Source organism: Filicampus tigris, chromosome 21, assembly GCF_054856515.1.
Source record: "Filicampus tigris isolate MCC_2025a chromosome 21, RoL_Ftig_1.0, whole genome shotgun sequence".
NCBI lineage: Eukaryota > Metazoa > Chordata > Actinopteri > Syngnathiformes > Syngnathidae > Filicampus > Filicampus tigris.
In genome coordinates, this window is record NC_141237.1 from 6,936,413 (window position 1) to 6,956,267 (window position 19,855).

Below are 19,855 nucleotides of genomic sequence, written 5' to 3' on the forward strand. Positions count from 1 at the left end.
TTTGCAGTCAATTTGGTTTGAAATTGAAGGCGAACATATAAGAGTCACTGCAGTTTATTTTGCTTTATTAGTGGTCGTGCTTGAATAAAACACACAAGTGTCTTCTTTTCTGCTTATGTCAAAAACGAAACATCCAAACAACACACAATCACAAATGTTTAGTTCAGTTGTTTCAAGATGCTTTAATGATAAGGGCAACTCTGCTTCAAGGTTGAGACGCTGTAGGTGGTCTCTTTTCGATGGAGGCTGGGTGGGGGGTCTCCAGTCTCTCCCTGTCGCTGCAAACACAAAGAAAGAAACATTAAATTAAATAATAATAACTATAATTGGGGAGAAACATGGGAAGACATTGTCGGGTCCCAAGAATCCCCCCGCCCCCCCACGTGTCATCTGGAACCGCTCAGTAAGGTTCAAAATAAAACGCTAAACCGCTTAGATATTCCTTCCCCTTCAATCCCAATTTTTTTGATTTGTGCATAAAATCTTTTTTTTTCATTTTGGTTTTCGGAAAATGGCTTAGATATTCCTCCCCCCGCGCCCCTCCATTTTTCGATTTGTGCATAAAATCAGAATTTGGAAAATGTTTGTTATCATTTTTTTCAATTTGGTATTTGGAAGAAATATTGACTTTGTTTCGCTCGACAAAGAAAAGTGTCCACTCCTTTTTCACCGCGAGTTGTTTCCATGGTTACAATGTACACACATGGCCGTGAGTGAGCATTCTGAAGAGCGCTAAACGCAAAGATGTTGTTTCCCGTGTCCTTGTTATGATATTAAAAGAAAAGTATACAATACTCTGCCGTGCTCCCTAGTTATCTAGAGGTTTATAATTTATCGAAACATCTGTGCTAATTTTGGTTCGCACGTCTGCCTTTTGCTGTATGATAGCATGTAGCTAACTGACGTTCGTTATTTAATCAATTGTTTACATGCCAGTTTTGCATGGAACAACAGTTTAGCTTGACAAATAAACAACTTGAAGTAAGAACGTCTGCCTCCTATTTGTAAAAGTGCTTGAAAAGTGCGCTAGCCTTATACCTACCTTTGTCGCAGCACTTCTGCACAGCTGAATTTAGATGACTATTCTCGTTTGGCTACTGTGCAATGTGCACACACTTGCATATTGTACATTCATAATTGACAAGATCGATATAAGTCACGTTGGGCAGTACCTTCGGGTCAGTCGTCCAGTCTTCCTGTTGAAGACCCAAAACGATCCAATCAAACGCAATTCGCCTCGTAAAGGTCCACGTAAAACCTCTAGTGTCATAACCTAATAAAAAATATTTACACCTACAAGCACAGTGCGTTCGCAGAGAAAAGACGAAGCTGACTCGTCCGCACGCAGCATGGGATTGTGGGAGATATTGCTATTTTTAGCAGAAGGGAGCACTCTAAATCAGAAAATGACAAACGCCCCGTTTTTTGGACTTTATTTTCCGATTTGCGTTTGTTGTATATTGCTTGTAAGGTAAAATAAGTAGTGGTAATCAGAGAGACGAAGCAATGCGCTTCACTTCACATTTATTCTTCTTCACTCTTTTTTCAACATGAGGTTCCCTCTGCTCTTGTACCTTCTGATGGCTAACAGTGCCCTCTGCGGGTTTATAAATGCAATAACACAACACAACTGCGTTTCAAAATAGCAAATACAATGAACACTGACATTGTACAGTACACGGACCGTGACTGATTATTTTGTTGCTTTAAAAAAAAAAATCTAACACAAAAAATGAAATGGGGAAAAAATAGATTTTTCACCTTTCAATTTTAGACCCAAATCAAAATCAAGACATTGAAAAAAAATGATTTGTCATTTTCGTATTTATTTCATTGGGTTAGGGCGACATGGAAGTTTGGTAACCAGCGTTATCAAAGATACGTTAGATGGTGCATAAAAAAAACAAACAACAACTAAATAATTAGTCATGATTTTGTTTTTATTTTAACATGGATTTATGTCTTCTGTGGACAGCATTTACATTATGAAGTTTTTGCAATCGTGGCCTGAGTGGAAAAGCGGAAGGATTCACACAAATTTACTGAGTGAGTTACTGTACCTGAGCCTCCCCAGCCCATACGGCCCTGTACTCACACCACACTAGATTCAAGAAGGCCTAAGTTCTCTACATCATAGATAAAGTAAGTGAAGCTGACAAATGTGTCTATCTGCAGTTTCCACACCAGTTAACGTGGAAGAAGAGAGCCTGCAATTACATGGACCTAATGTACTTAAGCCTAATGGCTGCACTGCTTTAAATAAGCAACAACAAGAGACTCAGTTAACAATTGTACAGTCGGAAATACATGCCTGATGTACTGTAGATAATCAAGAGAAAGCCACATTTTCTCAGCTTTACCTCTCAAAACTATAAAAAAAAAATAAGGCGTAATCACTTGTGCCATTAGCTTTGGCTGTAAACATAAACAAAACGCTCAATTAGACCCATTTAAAAAGTATAGGAGCTTTGCCTGAGAACACCACATAGTGTTTTCTCTGCCTAAAATGGTTGGGTATGGACCAAAAAGAAAAAGATAGTACAGTCTATTACACTACGATCAAATATGTTTTTATGCCCCATCTTATCGTGTGCAATATGACTCATATACAGAATATCGACAGAGCTGTGTGATGTTATCGACCTTGAGAAAAATGTAAGAAAGGAGTCCAGATTTCAGAGGATTATGCTTGAAATTAAATTCACCGCATGTGATAATCATGATAATTCATCCCAAAAATAATTGCGGTTGTTTGTTACCAATACAGATTTTAATTTGATCTCCACGAAGCAAGGTACGGCTGCAGTGAAACTCTCCCTTTTCGGTGCTCTTCCACCGCTGCTGGGAGCAATTCCCCTCCTGATTGGAGCTCGCGGCGCTGTAAACAAAAAAAAAACGAATAAAATTGCTCATTGAGTCAACGGTAATTCCCATTTTCAATGCAACACCTGGCCCAGAACGACTTCATTCATCTGCACTTCGAAATCCTGGCTGGCTGGCATCTTATCGCTGCAGTAGTCAGACCTTGAGAGAGGGAAATTATCATTCAACTTCACATTCGGAGGAAAATGTTTAGCTTCGCGGCAAATGTAAATATGTATATGCACACACAAATATTGCATTTATGGAATGCTAGCATTTTAATTTTTGGATGATTTGGACAATCACAGGCAAGTGGGGAAATAACTGTTAGGCTCTGTGCATTTTCTAAACCAGTTATTCTCATCACATGACAGCTCATCCGTCAATGTCGGCAGTGAGGTTTTATGGCTCGATTGGGAAAATGTGGGTTAAATGGTCGTGGATGGCCGGTGATGGATGGACTTTGATAATCTAAAATGGCCTCTCGGCAGTAATGAACTCAATTGGCAATGCACCTTGAGCCAGCAAATTCTATAATATTGACTATTGTGATGATTTTATTTCTCTGCATATTGAGGGGGTATGAAAAAAAACAACCCACATATGCTAAATAGTTGGAGTTTTCAATCAAACTTTATTTACACAGCACTTTTCATACACAGACTGCAAGTCAAAGTGCTTTACGTGGATTCAAATCAACCTCGCCCTGCACTAGTAGAAACACACACACAGGTCAATCGCGTTCGGCCACATCACTCGGTCGCTTATTTAAACACAGTTAACAAATCCGAATACTATTTCCTTACTTTTATACACTGTACTTTGCCTCCTTTTGAAATGACATTTATGCTCCGAAAATAAATGCAGACTCCAAATGCTTCAATTTAAGAAGAAGATACAGGTCAGTGTTAATTAAAGTCTTCGTAAGATTAATTCCACCAAACATGATGACAACTGCCTGAATTTTGCCTTTTAATAAACTGTAAAGCATATCTCCCCTAACAGAAATGTTCAGCAACATGCATTATTCATTTGGGGGGGGGGGCTGAATTTTCAATCAATGTCCCCAAACTCAAAACATTAAAAAATATATATATATATTACCCATAGTCTAGTCTTTAAAATGAAAAGAACAACTTTGTGAAAAGCCTCTCACCTGTACAAACGACCGCCAGCTTCAATTCTGCATTATTAGCTGACGAATGGAAATGGCAGGCATCGCCATGCAACCACTGTGTCTTGCCATGTCCCCCAAGGACCCTGGGAATGGATGTGAAAACGGTTAGTTATCACTTTCACTCTGTCAGCTGGAAGTGACACCTCCCACCTAACATTTTCTTAGGCACAGATGTGCTCACGAGAGGTCACGGTCAGAGGAAAAGTAAATTACAGCGCTGTGAAAATATCTTACGTCATCAGATTTGTTGTTTGAGTTTTTTTGCTGTCGTAATAGTTGTGGATTGACGTCTCCTTGGATTTTAGATTGATAGCTGCAACATTAGACTTCACGCAATCTGTTTTTTTTTTTTGGGGGGGGGGTTGATTGTTATTAATTGATTTTTGCTGATTAATTGCCCTTGTTTGTCCACCGTTTACGTGGCGCGAGTGTATGTGCCGAGGTTTGCACATTCTCGAAGACGTTTGGAAATTGTATTGATTTATATGTAATCGCATCGATAGAGATTAGCTCAACTCACATTCGGCATGGCCGCAGTAGATGTTGAATCCTCGTTGCAAATGTTGAGTGCGTCGATCGTCAACAACCGATCTTGTTCGAACAAACATCACGCCTGCCTTCTGGCATCTGTGATTCCCGAATGGGCGTGGCCCGAACTTCATGTACCGTAATTTACGATGAGTAATGATCAGCTATTTTGAATCCAATGTTCACTTTAAATAACACCCATTCTGTGCCTAGTTATTTAAAAAAAAAAAAGAAAAGTTTTCTGGACTTTTTACCAGTTAAAAAGCAAAACTACACGCACGCTAATACTTTGTGATTGATTGGATACGTTGGCCTTTTCGAGGCGTTTTTTTTTTTTTTTTTGTAAAACTATTTCCTGATTGGATTTAATGATGCGTCGCCTTATGACGTCAAACTTACTTTTTTAATACTGAACGCACACGGGTCAAAACTGGGTGCAATTAAACTATGAATTATGCATTGCTTTGATGATATCATGGAAAAATGAGACCAACATACGGGTCGCAGACAAGACATCAAATTAAATGTTGTTAAAAGTGTTTGTCCATGTCTGGGTTGACCGCACCAATGACATATTTTCACCAGCAATTGTTTGCTCGGTTGGTTGGTTTTGCGAGCGTGTGTATGAATGGATTTAAAAAAGAAAAAAAAAAAAAAAAGAGAGGATTACATCACAGCTAATATTCCATATTGGATGATTTTAACAGTATTGTTTTTGTTGCCAACAATGGTTGGCTGTTAAACATTCACAGAGCTTGAATTAAGATCATGCAGCTATGGGTACTTAATTAATTGAGTTAAAGGGGACTGTCGGGTCTTGGCAGTGGTACCGAATGTGCTGTTAAATATTTTCTCCCTAGGAAATTTGGACGGTAGAAGCAAGCCAACCTGGAAAGAAAAAGACAGTCGCGGATGAGGAGGCTGCGAAACAGAGACGAGGCAATGAGAGAGTGAGTTAGGAGGGTTGAGAATTGGAGACTGGAGCTTTCTTCAGGTTATATTTGAGGTCTGCGTGACAGCTGGATTCCCTTTGCTCCCTATTTTTTCAGGCATTATGTATCAGTCTTGGCTAGAAAGCGTCAGGGAAAAAAAAAAATAAAAAAAGTGGAGCTGATGAAGAGAATAACCTCAGACACCCTCTGTTTAGGCTGTGCTCCTTCTTAAACAGAAGGCGGCTCCGTGCAAGCAATACTCTTGCGCGCAAAGTTTTGTTTTATTCCTCAACTTTCCATTCAACTCTCAACTCTTCAAAGAACTCAACGCCGGTTCTTATCAGGGAAGAATCACTGATATCAATGGGTATATTTTTAGATGCCATCACTTCTTCACGCAGACCTCAAACGCTGTCTAAACAGAATAATTCCAGGGGTCTTCGTGACATTTTCATTTTCCGTTCAATTGATGGCGTCCAACGAGCTCGATGTCAACCAAGTTCAGTTCAAAATAATTAAATGAAACATTTTTTTTCAAGAATAGGTTCTATGCAGGCCCACTAGTTGAATCAAGGCATATTGATTATACAATAGAATTTTATTCATATAGATGAGCTGTGATTGGTTGTTACCTGAGCAACTGTGATGTCATTTTCAGTCGACAGAAAGTGGCAAAATGGCCCCCCTCTGAGAGGCCTAAAAGCAAACAATATTATTCAGAATGCCATGTTTAGACTAGTGGAGCATATTCTGGATAAAATAATAATCTTGAAACATATATGTTTAAAGCGGAAGACAACCCAAACATATTTTTTTCAAGAATATGTTCCCAGCAGGCCCACTAGTTGAAAGAAGGCATTCTGATAAATGTTTGTGGATTAAGAGTTCATCCACCCGTTTTTAGCCATCTCTGGGGGGGGCGGCCATTTTGTCACTTCTGTCGACTGAAAATGACATCACAACTCCTCACAATGACCAATCGCGGCTCAGATTCAGAAAACAGGTCCGTCGGGATTGGTCGTTGTGAGCAGTTGTGATGTCATTTTCAGTTGACAGAAGACAAAATGGCCGCCCCCGGGGATGGCTAAAAACGAGTGCATTTTGCTGCTTAACATATTCCACAAACGCCAAATTAATAAGAATGCCGTTTTTTCAACTAGTGGGCCTGCTGGGAACATATTCTTGAAAAAAATGTTTGGGTTGACTTCCGCTTTAAGACCCCCTTGCAAAAAGAACCTTGTCGAACATTTTTGGACAAAATTAGTTGTGGATGGAAGTCGTACCCAAACTTTGTTGCATGCCGGTATAGTGAGGACAAAACCGCTTCGAATTCAACTGTAACCCCGCTGCCGTGGCAACAAACACCCGGCGTCCACGCTTCACGCTAAACAATTGCGTCAAGCATTAGCGAAGGAGCTCATTTTGCCGCGCATTTCAAATGACAAGGCAGAGCCCGTCAAATACACAAAGACTGAGCACATTAACGCAGCCACCATTTTACCCCCACGTCACAGATTATGTCCATTAAAATCTAACATTCGTGGTAACATTCTTCCAACACTGTAAAAAAAAAAAAAAAAAAAAGACCAAGAACCAAGTCAGGTGTATAACCTGGCTTAGGTGTCGCTTCATTCATTTGTTGGGTGAAATTAAAAGATCCAATCAAGTGCAGGAAAATCAAAATCGCTTGGAAGAATAGCCGACAATCCATGTGACAATCTATCATTATTCCCGACAGCAAGTTACATATTGAGAGATAAAGTTATTTTGTGTGTTTGTCAGGTGATGCATCAGGGCGGATAAGCAACGCCGCGAGGCATCTCTAAATCAATGACAATGCTTTCGGCTGCCATCATGGCCTTTTCAGATATTCGGCGTTGCGCAACCAGAGGGGCATATAGCAAGGCGAGCAAACTGACTCCCCGCTCGTCCTTTCCACCGTCTGCCACGCTCGGTTTGGGATTTAGCCCCGCGTCACCAGGTCGACTCGCGCGCTTCGGCGCCGGCACGTCTTTGGTGAATTATGGGAATGGAGAAGGCACGGGAAAGCCGCCGCAACATATAGCTTTGTGAGTTTGAAGTGAAACGATCATCGCTATGTCCGCGGGCGTTAGCGGGAGTTTCATTGTCGTTGCAACAACAACAAAAAAAAAAAAAAAAAAGACAAACGGAAAGCAATTATCTTTATCTACATGGATCTAAACACTTTGATGCGTTTTCTGCTGTGACAAAATTCAACCCCCAAGTTCCTCTAATTACACGTTGTCAGGGAGTTGTTTTTCGGGGCCATTCCGAGCGGTTAAAATATCGCTGGATCCGACAGCTGACATTGCTCTTAAATTTGTCAGTTGGAAAGAGGCAATGAAATCGAGACAGGAGTCTTTCTGTCGAGCGACTGCCCCTGCATCACTTTTATCGAAAAATCAATGGACGGTCATCATACAGCTACCTTGTGTCAAATAAACGGGCCCGGATACACAATCCTCATGAATTAGTCATCATATATTTATTGTAATGTGACAAATATGTTGTTTTCATATTTTTATTTTTATGCTCTAGATTTGAAATATATCTTTTGTGACCCCAGTCCTGGAATTTATCTGACAAAGCTGCTATAAATAAATAGGCTATATCTTTATATTGACTTTTGACTTCCTTTGAATCGTCATCCGGGTCTCTCCAGGAGATCGGCATAGCTGCCTTTTTACAGTTCTTTCGCACCCTTCAAATGTGAGTTAAATTTGACATTTTCAGATGCGGCAAGACGGTTTGGGGAGGTGTTATGAATTCAAAGCGTCTCTTCGGAACGGAGCCTTGTATGACCTCTGGGCTCGCATCGATCAAGGGATGATTCTCACGGCGTACGAGATTAAAGGTTGATATGAAGTTTGGTGGGGGATATTTGACTCTTACTTGGAGGGAGAAAGGATTGCGGTGAAGCCGTAGGGAGGGGGGGGGGGATGCGGACATATGGAATATCAAACCATTCAAAACATTTTTGTGAGACTTTTATTTTATCAACCTAGGAATGTATCTTGCCTTGGGTAAATCAATCAATCTGTATTTCATAAAGTCCTCTCCAAAAATGAGAGCTAATAGGGTAATGCATGAATCTCGGCACTTTTAACACCTGCCAGGGTGGAGACAGGAGCAGTCTGCCAAACCGAAATGATGAATCTACTGTCAGTCGACGCAGATAGCCTGTCTTTGAGCATTCAAGTGGGTTTTCCGTCGAAGGGATTTCTTTCGGATGATGAAGCAACTTAAACTTTTAAATGAGCGACGTCATGGATAGTATCTCATCCTTGCTTCAAGAATATGTTCTGAAGACATTCTGAGCAATATTGCGTTTGTGGAATATGAGTTAAGCAGCAAAACGCACTTGTTTTCAGCCATCTGTGGGGGCGGCCATTTTGTCACTTCCGTCGACTGGAAATGACATCACAACTGCTCAGGGCTCAGGTAACGGCCAATCACGGCTCGGCTTCAGAAAAGAAGTCAGCCGTGATAGGTCGTCGTGATGTCGTTTTCAGTCGACAGAAGTGACAAAATGGCCGCCCCCCAGAGATGGCTAAAAACAGGTGGATGAACTCTTAATCCACAAACATTTATCAGAATGCCTTCTTTCAACTGGTGGGCCTGCGTACAACATATTCTTGAAAATAATATGTTTGGGTTGACATCCTCTTTAAGTGGAATAAACTGCAGACTAGATGTACCAAATAGAAAAATGTTATCGTGAAGTGGAAAGAGGAGAGTCTACTCCGTCGACTGTTCATTCCTCAACTAAATCGACAAATTATATTAGCTTTAATTTTACCCGGCACAAGCACATACAGCACATTTTATGTTATTTTGTTTGTCTCTGTGATCCTGTGTGAGACACCTATTTGTATTTGTCTGCTTTTCATCTGTATGCGTACTACACATTTACATTTATAGTGTATAACACTACAAGCCACAATAGATCATCGAAATGAGCTTTACATGCGCATAATTCCCTGCCGAGCTCTCGAGCAAACTCACTCCTCACAACCGCCCTTATACAAATACAGCTCGTTGATTTGAGTTGTGTGTGTGTGTGTATTACCACGCCACATACCAAAAGACCTATGTCTTGCAATATGACATTAACCAAATGGAAAATAGGATCATTTCTTTCTAAAATTTCAATCACAAGCGGAAGCGGAAGACAACCGCTCCATTATCCAATTCCAAATTGAAGCGACACCTCGACTTACAAGTTCAACTTATTCCGTTTTTGTGTCGCATCAGAGGGAAATTCCAAATCTGCGATTGGAATCCTGTCTTAAAATCCTTCATTCTCTGCTTGGCCGACAAAAGGAAAAACGGCCTGGAAAAATCCTTCGCCGCTCTTCCACCCCGCACATTTTCCTCCATGTTGGATCCGAACATGCTGGAGCTCTCAAATGGAGGACATTGGGGGCTTTGCGCTGCGATCATCCTTGAACTACAGAGCTAGGTTTGGTAGGAAAACAAAATCCTTGCTCAAGCCCTTAACATAAAAAGCAAGACATGAATGAAGAGCAGTAGGAGGTTGAAAAGGGAAGGGAGAGGTTGGCGGTGATAAAGAACGGCGGGGATTACTTCCCTTCATGGTGGCCTTTTGCTTGTTTGCCAAACTTCTGGCTGAAAAAAAATAAACAACATTTCATATGAGTTTTCATTCAACTAGAATATTTATTTCAATACCGCAGACATTTGTGTTATCCCCCCCCCCCTCCTCATGTTATATCTTACTGTTGTTACTCCGCCAAGTATGTCTGTAAGGAGATGACGTCGGATTTATATATTGACATAGACTTTGACAAATTATAATGGCCGCGTTCCAACGCAAGCTGCATGTAGGTCACTCGCCTCCGGGAGCAGATTTGGCAGCACGCGTTAACATACGTGTACGGCCCCGATGGAATAAAAAAAAATAAAATAAAAAATATGCCACTCCGTGAGCAATATCCTGGCAATTCACACTGATTAAATAACATCAAGATCTGTGTCATGTGTGAGGGGACTGAGAGTTGGGGACACGCTCATCCGTTGAGACAATGTAGCTTCAAAATCAGGCCTACAGCTGATACGGTGCAAGCTGCAGAAGGCTGAAGTTGAAGATAACTTATTTTACATTGTCATTCAAATGTCAGATGAGCAACGTGATGAATGAGAAATAAATTAGGGCAGTCAAAATTTAAGCATTAACTATGGAGATTAATTTAAATTTCATAACGCACTAAAAAAAAAATGAACTCCGTTAACTCTGCTCACTGTGCGGCCAAACGTAGAGGAGAGTCACTGTCGCAAAGACGGATTTTTACGTAGTTTTACTTTAAAAAGTTGCTTGACGGCTCATTGGAGAAATCCAAAATAATTTGCACACTTTGCCGAATTCAAATACCATATTAGTTGTACGTTTTTGGTGTATCGCTCAACTGTTGTATTTTACTGGAAAAGAATCGTATTCAAGGATCAAAGAAAGCTATTAGAACATATAGTCCTTAAATCGAAATATACTTATATATTTTTTCCACATTCCAAAATTTTTCTGAAGTAAATAACGGTTCCAAGCATTTGTAAAAATTGTAGTTGAAAAATACGATTAATCGAGATTAATTACGGAAAAATGTCAAATTTATTTGTTCAAAAATTGTAATCGTTTGACAGCATTAAAATAAATATAAAGGGTTATAATAAAAAGGTTGAACACTTTCATTTTTTGCAAACAAAATATTAAAATAGATTCTTAACTCCTGAATCATTAAAGCCAAAGTCAACCCCAACATATATTATTTAAGAATATGTTGGCCCACTAGTTGAAACACAGCATTGTGATTCACATTGTGTTTGTGGAAAATGAGTTAAGCAGCAAAATCGACCCGTTTTTAGCCATCTCAGGGGACGGCCATTTTGTCACTTCTGTTGACCAAAAATGACATCACAACGGCTCAGGGCTCAAGTAACGACCGATCACAGCTCAGCTTCGGAAAACAGGTCAGCCGTGATTGGTCGTTGTGAGCAGTTGTGATGTCATTTTCAGTCGACAGTAGTGACAAAATGGCCGCCCCTAGAGATGGCTAAAAATTGATTGATGGATTTATTTATTTAACATACAAACACAACACGCAAGACATGAAGAAAAAAACAAAAACAAAACTCAATACCTATCTACTTATATCGATTTTGCTGCTTAATTCATGTTTCATATTCATCATATTGCCTTGTTTCAACTAGTGGGCCTGCATATTCTTGAAAAAAAATAATGTTTTGGTTGACTTCCCCTTTAAATCAGCCGCCCGTAAAGTCTCCAAAGGTTTCCTCTCGGAATGCTTTTAAATAAGCTCTTCTCCCTCTTTCTGATCGCAAGATGTGCAAACTTTCAATGAAATATGGAAGAAGGTGTTAGATTGACTCTGTGGGGGGTAGTCACGGGTTGTATAATTAATTAGCTTGCACTGTCCTGATCGTTAAGGATTTGACACCCTTATCGTCGACTTCTCCCACTCTCGTCATCATCTGCGCTTTGCCGGAGCAATTAGACGATGATATGTCCAAAGATACCCGCAAGAATATTATAAGGAAGTCGCAGGCTTAAAGCCATCAGGCTCTGACTGCGGCGTGATCCGAGTGATATGAAAAAATCTCCGCGCGGCTTTGACTCTCTCATTGATTGAAGATGCAAGCGTGCTTCTAATTTCCAACAAGACTTTAGGCTGCTGTGATAGCAACTTCAAATGAAATACAAAATCACGTGGCCCTTTTGGAACCCCAAAAGAACAGCACGGGATTTTACCCCACTTTTATTCTTAATTATTCACTCACGGAAGGTAAGCCGATAATTTTAACGACAAACTTAGCTAATAGCTAACTCAGCGGGAACATTCGGGATCGGCTTCAGCCGGGTGGAGTCCGGTGTTGCCATCTGTAAGAAGGAGTCAATATTTATTCTTTTTTTCTGGAAGTGAAGTAGCTGTCATATCAACACGGCGCAGATTATCGACTTGGCATTTGTGACTTAATTATTTGAACCTGCCTTATCTCCTCTCCCCCAACTCCTTCCTCGCCGCATTGGCCACTTGTGTCGTTCGCCTCCTCCATAGATCAACCTTGTCAAACCCCTCTGGTCTCTTACACATATCACTTTTGACTGCCGGATCAATAAGTCAATTACTTTTATGAAACCGCACGAGGACTGATGAGGACTCTGCGGCTGCCTCAAGCCAACCACTTAACATTTTAATCTTCCAGGAGTCTGGTATGGATCAGCAAGTTGCGTACAAGTGGAAGAAAATCGGACACCCTCATGGTTTTTTTTTTTTTTTTTCAATTTTTTTTTTTTTTTTTTTATTCGCGGCCATGTCAGTTGGGCCTTTAATATTTGTCAGAAATGATACTGTATATGTAAATAGAGTGGGGGAAAATGGCCAGTACTCTATATTGCAAACAATATTTTCAAATTGGCCTCTCAATCTTCCATATATCTATAAATAGCTACTGTCACCAGACCCTGAAATTTTGAGTTCCCCCACGCAGGCACTGTAAATCTAACAACAAGTAATCGACGCAACAGGCTAGTTGTGAGCAATCAAAGTCAAAGACTGCAGAATGTGGATGTATACCAACTTTTATTTGGCAAAATGAAATAGGCTTCACGCCAGCACAAGGTAAGCTTGATTGAATATGAAATGAAATCAAAGAGTTGAAAATAGTCGCTGTTATGAAAGGAAATCAGGCGATTATAGATTGGCAGAGCATGGATCCGAAAACCTTGGGACTGATGACTGAAAAATAAGTGGGTGTTGAAAAAAAAAAAAAAAAAATCAAAATAAAGAACGGAAAGTTAAAATGTTTTTTTTTTTTCTGCACAAGCAGAGAACAGCCAGCAGGGGGCGGCGGTGCCTCATTTGCCTACCCTGAGCGCACGTCCCTGGTGTACATACTCCTAAATTCTTCGTCCGCGTCGTCACGGCTCTCTTTGATGACCCGATATTTATCAGTTATTTATGTTCAATCATTAATGTTTTCAATCAAGGTTGTGTCCGTGGAAATATATCTTTTATTGCCAATCCTCTGCTCAAAACAGTACATTCATAATCCAAAAATTGGTTTGATAAAATAATTGTTTATATTTCAAGCAGCGCTTTCAGCATTAAAAATGACTTAATTTTTTAAATTTAATTTATTTTCAATTTTAAAAAAAATACCGCCTACTACTTTTCTTTTAGCCCTTTTATTACGTTAAATAATACATAATACTTCCTCTAAAGTTGGGTATTTACTGTACATTGTGTATAGCAGCAAGCAACACGAAGAAAGTTGTTTGCTGTCACGTAACCTGAGCAACTTATTTCACCTACTACAATAAAATAAACCTTTCCTTTTTCCTTTCCATAGTGACGACTAAATCAGTGCGGGTCACAGCTTACTCTATAATCCAAATGTCGCAATCACAACATAAGTATGTGAAAACATTTCAGACAGCGAGGCAAGGGGCTATTTCTCATCGGTCACACACACACACACACACACACACGTTACAATTTCTATAAATTGCCATAACAGCAGTCATCATGCACTTAGGGAAGCAATTTCATTTTCAACACTGTTGGCCACAGCACTGCCGTGGTCAGGTCGCATATCATTTACAGGAAGTAATTATATAAAAAAGGAACCAAGTAGAATTGTTTGCTTCGGATCGGAACTATATCGAGTCAACAAATGCGCGCAAAAAAGAAACTGTTGTTCCTTCTGTACGAAGTGAGTCGTTCCATTTCTTCTTGGCTTGTTTAGTCCCGGCTGCATAATCTCCGATATCACAGACACGGTGCTCAATCAGCTGCTAATGTTTCATGCTGACAGTCGAATCTTGAGCCAATATAACTCCGATAAGCGTTTTCCAAACCGACAGCTTATGAGGGTGAACACTGAGAGTAACAATGTCATATTTAAATGTGGCTGGGAAATATATGAGACATACGGGCATCGAGAGACCTCGCAAGAAATCAACTCAGTTTGAGCTTAATAACTTTCTGTCGCGAACTGAAAACGCGTCCTAAAACGGCGGCGTGGTCGGCTGCTTTTCCAGCGAAGCGTTTTGATAATTGCGTTCCGAAGGTCTTACGCTAGCAACGCTGCACTTCATTTTGGGAGTATGAATGGTTAATGAGAATGCTGCACATTCCGTTTGGCAAACACAGAGAAGTCATTTGAACACAGTTGATTAGAAAATTGCAAAAGCGGTAAGTGGTAACAGCCGGCGGATGCAAGCGCCGAGGGGAGAAATCTTGACCAAGCGTCCGCTTTGTTGTACTTTCACAAATTGATTCCCAGCAGAAGAGAGGAGCGCCCATGTCAAAACTGTCTCATAACTTTTTTTTTTGCGTTTGTGGACTAAGAGTTAATCCACCCGTTTTTAGCCATCCCTGGGGGCGGCCATTTTGTCACTTCTGTTGACTGAAAATGACATCACAGACCCTCAGCACTCAGATAACGACCAATCACGGCTCAGTTTCAGATAGCAGGTCAGCCACGATTGGTCGTTACCTGAGCCCAGAGCAGTTGTGATGTCATTTTCAGTCAACAGAAGTGACAAAATGGCCGCCCCCGGAGATGGCTAAAAACGAGTGGATTAACTCTTATTCCACAAATGCAATATTTATCACAATGTCTTGTTTCAACTAGTGGGCTTGCATAGAATATATACTTGAAAAACACATGTTTGGGTTGACTTTCTCTTTAAATAAATAAAATGCATTATATTTTATATCTGATTTAAAACCAATGTTATGCCAATTGGGCAAACAATCTATTTTTGTGGCTAACAATGCAGAAAAAAAAGTGTTGTCTGGATGTCAGCCTTTTGTAACAGACTACCGAGTGTGTGTTATTTCGATATGACCAAGCTGGAATCAGCACAAATAATGACTCATCATTTTCTTTTCCACAAGGCTTTCTTGTTCTTAAACAATTAGTGCAATGCATTGGATTGGAATGTGACCACTTCAGGCTTTTTAAAAATGTTTTTTTATTTTTTTTTTATTCATTCGGACTCACGGTTTGCCACGACCTGAGTGTGTCATATTAAAGAGCACTCCAGTGAGTTCAAGCTGCCAGGAGCCCATTTGACTCCGAGAAAAGAGCGGCATCAAACTCATAACTGGGCCGGGGCAAAAGGATTTGTTGGGATTTATTGCCACGAGAGCACATCCATGCTCCGATTGCCCGCATTTGCTTCCAAGACTTTGGCTGATGAACGACACCGTCTCCTCCAGAGAGTGCCGGGGCTAGTGCGAGTAATCATGGCATGCTCTTGGACAAAATACCTGTAAATTTTTATGGCTCCGTCCCATCCCCGGGTACCGTAAAATAAAATCAAGAAAGAAATGTTGTAAATTGAGTTTGGATTTGATATTGTTCACATTAAAACAACCATTGATGGAAATACAAAACATTCCTCCCCACCCCCACTCAATGCAGAAAGGTCAACTCGCTAGCCCTCGAGTTTCACGTGCAAATGACCCATGCGAAGGAAAAAAATGATAAATGTGATTCGCCTTCAGTCCGAGTGATTTGAGCGTTCTCTTAAAACACTGCGGCTTTAAAACATTTATCTTTCTGCTTCGGGATCTGCTTGCCATGCTAGCTTTTGCCTTATTGAGTGTGCATTGACATATTTTATCTCACTGCAAGAGAGCATTTCCCCTCGTCTATATACCAGGCCATAGCCTATATTTGATAGGGCCATAAAAGGCTCCCATGCTTCAGGAAAAAAAAAAATATGAAGTATAAAAAGCCTTAATAAAAGGTACTTATGGCTTACCGCTATGTAGCAATCCTTGACTCGCTGTGTCTGAGATGGCGCCATTACAGTCCATGCATTTCTATGGCTCTTCATCAGCAGCTGTATGTAGGAAAGGCCACAGATCAACGTGAATGTTAAAATAAATAAATAAATAATAATTTAAAAAAAGGGCATTTCTACACGTGACCGTTTTAAAGCGAAAGTCAACCCAAACATATTTTTTTCAAGAATATGTTCCCAGCACGCCCACTAGTTGAAACACGGCATTCTGATTAATTTTGAGTTTGTGCAATATAAATTAAGCAGCAAAAACGCACTTTTTAGCCATCTCTGGGGGTGGCCATTTTGTCTTCTGTCGACTGAAAATGACTTCACAACCGCTCACAATGACCAATCATGGCTCAGATTCAGAAAACAGGTCAGCCGTGATTGGTCGTTGTCATTTTCAGTCGACAGAAGACAAAATGGCCACCCCCGGAGATGGCTAAAAACGAGTGCATTTTGCTGCTTAATTTATATTCCACAAACTCAAAATTAACCAGAATGCTGTGTTTCAACTAGTGGGCGTGCTGGGAACATATTCTTGAAAAAAAATGACTTTCGCTTTAAGATATGAACCCACAGAACACAAAACTGACGCGGCTAAGCTAAGCTATCAGCTCCACAATGTCCCTTTCTTATGTTTCAGACCTCTCTGAAAGGATTTTGGTGTTTTCGTAAAAAGCATTTGAACTCGCTCAGCAACACTTGTCTAACCCAATTTAAACGGAGTGTTGAAAAGGAGGAATCGGGGGACATCTAAATGCAGCAGACGACAACGTGTTTGCCCCCGCATGTATCGACAATGTGACTTCTCTCACTTGCTTTCACGCCGCCGACCCGCTACCTCTCTTCACGCTCGCTCTTGTCTCTTCTTAACATTCGCATTTTCCCTTCGTTCTCATCCCCCTCCGCCTCTATCTCTCTCCCTCGACTGTCTTTTTTTTTCCCTCCTTTTCCCTCTGGTTGTTACATTAGCATAATGCAGCCTTTGCCTGCCAGTGAAGGGGAGCGTATCCAGCCCACACTACCCTCACTGAACCAGCCGCAACGCTGCAAACTGTCAAGGCGCCACGGTGACAGCGGCAACCTTCCTCACACACACATATGGGAGAGATGTTGACAGGATTATAATTAATGGATTCCAGAACCCACACTGAACTCACAACAAGTTAACTTCTGTAAAGCTGCATTTGTAGACAAATCCCCACACAGCCCGGTAATGTTTGTGTAAAGATCCAGTACGGCAAAGTGATTCATTTGCATGTGCTCTAAGAGCGCGTTGGCTCGTGTCAGGAATCCAAGTAACGCTGGAAGGTGAAGGCACAATGAACCCGTCAGCTTGAAATTGAACATGTATATCTGTCATCTGCAGGGATGCGGCCACGGAGGAGTCATATCGTGACGCTGCGACACAAAAGCGTGTGTAAGTTCCAAGAGCAAAAATATATTGTAGATAAGGCTCAGAGTTTACACTAAAAACAGTGATCTTAAAGTCAATGTTTAGCATCGCCAAATCTGAGGCCAGAGTTCTCAGATTGGAACGGAACTGGACCAAGTGGCTGCTGAGGCCCATGACCTGCAATTTATTATCGCTATAAAAGATTTGTCATGAAACTTTTTTTTTTTTTTTTAAATTCTCTTACTAGGTGTTTTACTAATTCCTATTAATATTCTCTTGAGGCTTTATTTTTATCCCCCCCCACAATATAGGCCTTGCCATTTACTTGGCAATTAAAATCAAACAGTTTATCCGTTCTGGAAAATAAATAATAAAGTTTATATTACACAGACACTTTCCTTCCCCATTCTCTGCTTTACAAACTGAGGAGAAATGTATTATTGTAGAGGCAAACAAGATAAAGACTTGAACATATTCCAATGAGCCTCAATGGGTCAAAGCTAAAATGGTGTTTCTCTAAAGTGATAATTATCTTACAATTTCAAACTATATAGGTTTCACTCAAGCAGGGTTGTCAAACTCATTTTTGTTCCGGCCCGCATCATAGGTAGACTTTGAACCCATATAAATTTGACACAAATTAGCCCAAGCCCACCATTTTGAAAGCAATGTATCCCCCCCAATTATTTTGAGCTAGCATCATGCTAACTGCACAGAATCATGATGTAGCTTACTAAACCACTCAAACATTTACTTTTCTATAATTGTTCAAACAAACAAAAATACTTTGGAGGGCAAAACTTTTTTTTTTTTTTTAACTTAAATGTGCTTACCCATCAAGCCACGCGTCTTCCTTCTTTCCAGGATGAGCAAAGTGGAGGCCTCTTCCAAAATATGTGGTCACGTGACCAACTTCTTCGATGCTTTTCTAAACAACAGGGTTGGCACTACTTGCCCCTTGGCACCAAGACAATTTGAAAGAAACATGTCAAAATCAACGCATGATTTGCCTTTGCGGGCCCGCATCACAGGATGTTGTGGGCCGGATCTGGTCCCCGGGCCTTGAGTTTGACACCTGTGCACTAAAAGGTTTCCATGCGCAAAAACGGGCACAAGCTCTTTGTCGCAAATTGTATACGAGCTATCATACCGGGTACATTCACGTGAATGTGAGCGAGCTTGACTGTTAAATCTATCTTTTTATGGGTTAATAATGTTAGGATTCCGGATTTATCAGGCAGGTAAGATGCAGAAACAGGAAACTCTGATAGATTGTAACAAACAATTTATTGGCAATTGTACAAAAACTCGCAAAACCGACAAAGTTCAAATAAGAGCGCTGGTAATGGAAAAAAAAAAAAAAAAAACAGGTTAACAAAAAATTCTTGCAAAAGGCAATAATCAAAATACGCAACTTGCTTGTCGTGCCAAGACAAGAACCAAAACCCAATTCCGCGGGAACAAAACAAAATCAAACAAAGGATGCTTGTCATAACAAGACAAGATCAATCCAAGCCCGATAAAAAAGTGCAACCGAGAATATTTTTACAACCAAAAGACAAATACTTACAACGGCGAAAAAGGCGCCAAAACAGCTGACTTGAACAAGGAAGACAATTCAATACTTGGTGACTATATCCAGGAGCACGCAAAGGAACAATCGAACAGTTTGGTAGTCCTTTTAAACTATGCTGATTACAACGAGAGGCAGGTGCGCAGCTGGAAGGAACCACCCACCGCTCCCACTGGAAGGAAGAAAAAAAAACAAAACAGCACAGAACAGGGTCATGACAAATAAAAGTGATATAGTACAATATACTGAACGTGCAGCCTCAAAAGCTTGTACAGACTTTCTGTTTAATTCTGGGATCTTTAGTCAATCAGGCCCGATATAGTTTAGGAAAAGGGGGAACATGAATTATTCTGTGAAAACGTAGCTAATTAAAAAAAGTTTGTCTTTGATCCTCTTGAACTAAAAAGTGACTTTTTCAGTTGCTGGAGTTGAGTGGGTGTTGCGAGGAGCGGCGGACATGAACAGTGCGGTTAGCAGTGCCTTGAAAGGTTGGGGAAGCGGAGACATCACTGGCACTTCTCTGGGGACT

The 19,855-nt window shown here is 40.5% G+C and overlaps 2 long non-coding RNA genes across 2 annotated transcripts; both read right to left on the reverse strand.

Moving 5' to 3' along the window:
• Nucleotides 1-1,919: 1,919 nt before the first annotated feature.
• On the reverse strand, nucleotides 1,920-4,870 carry LOC147127408 (uncharacterized). The gene is made up of 4 exons (XR_015084429.1): nucleotides 4,560-4,870; nucleotides 4,019-4,122; nucleotides 2,949-3,024; nucleotides 1,920-2,878 (listed from the first exon to the last, which is right to left on the reverse strand). It is a non-coding gene; the product is annotated as an uncharacterized LOC147127408 (long non-coding RNA).
• A 1,260-nt stretch (nucleotides 4,871-6,130) lies between these two features.
• Nucleotides 6,131-19,399, reverse strand: LOC147127409 (uncharacterized). The gene is made up of 4 exons (XR_015084430.1): nucleotides 19,324-19,399; nucleotides 16,331-16,411; nucleotides 9,741-10,149; nucleotides 6,131-6,195 (listed from the first exon to the last, which is right to left on the reverse strand). It is a non-coding gene; the product is annotated as an uncharacterized LOC147127409 (long non-coding RNA).
• Nucleotides 19,400-19,855: the final 456 nt, after the last annotated feature.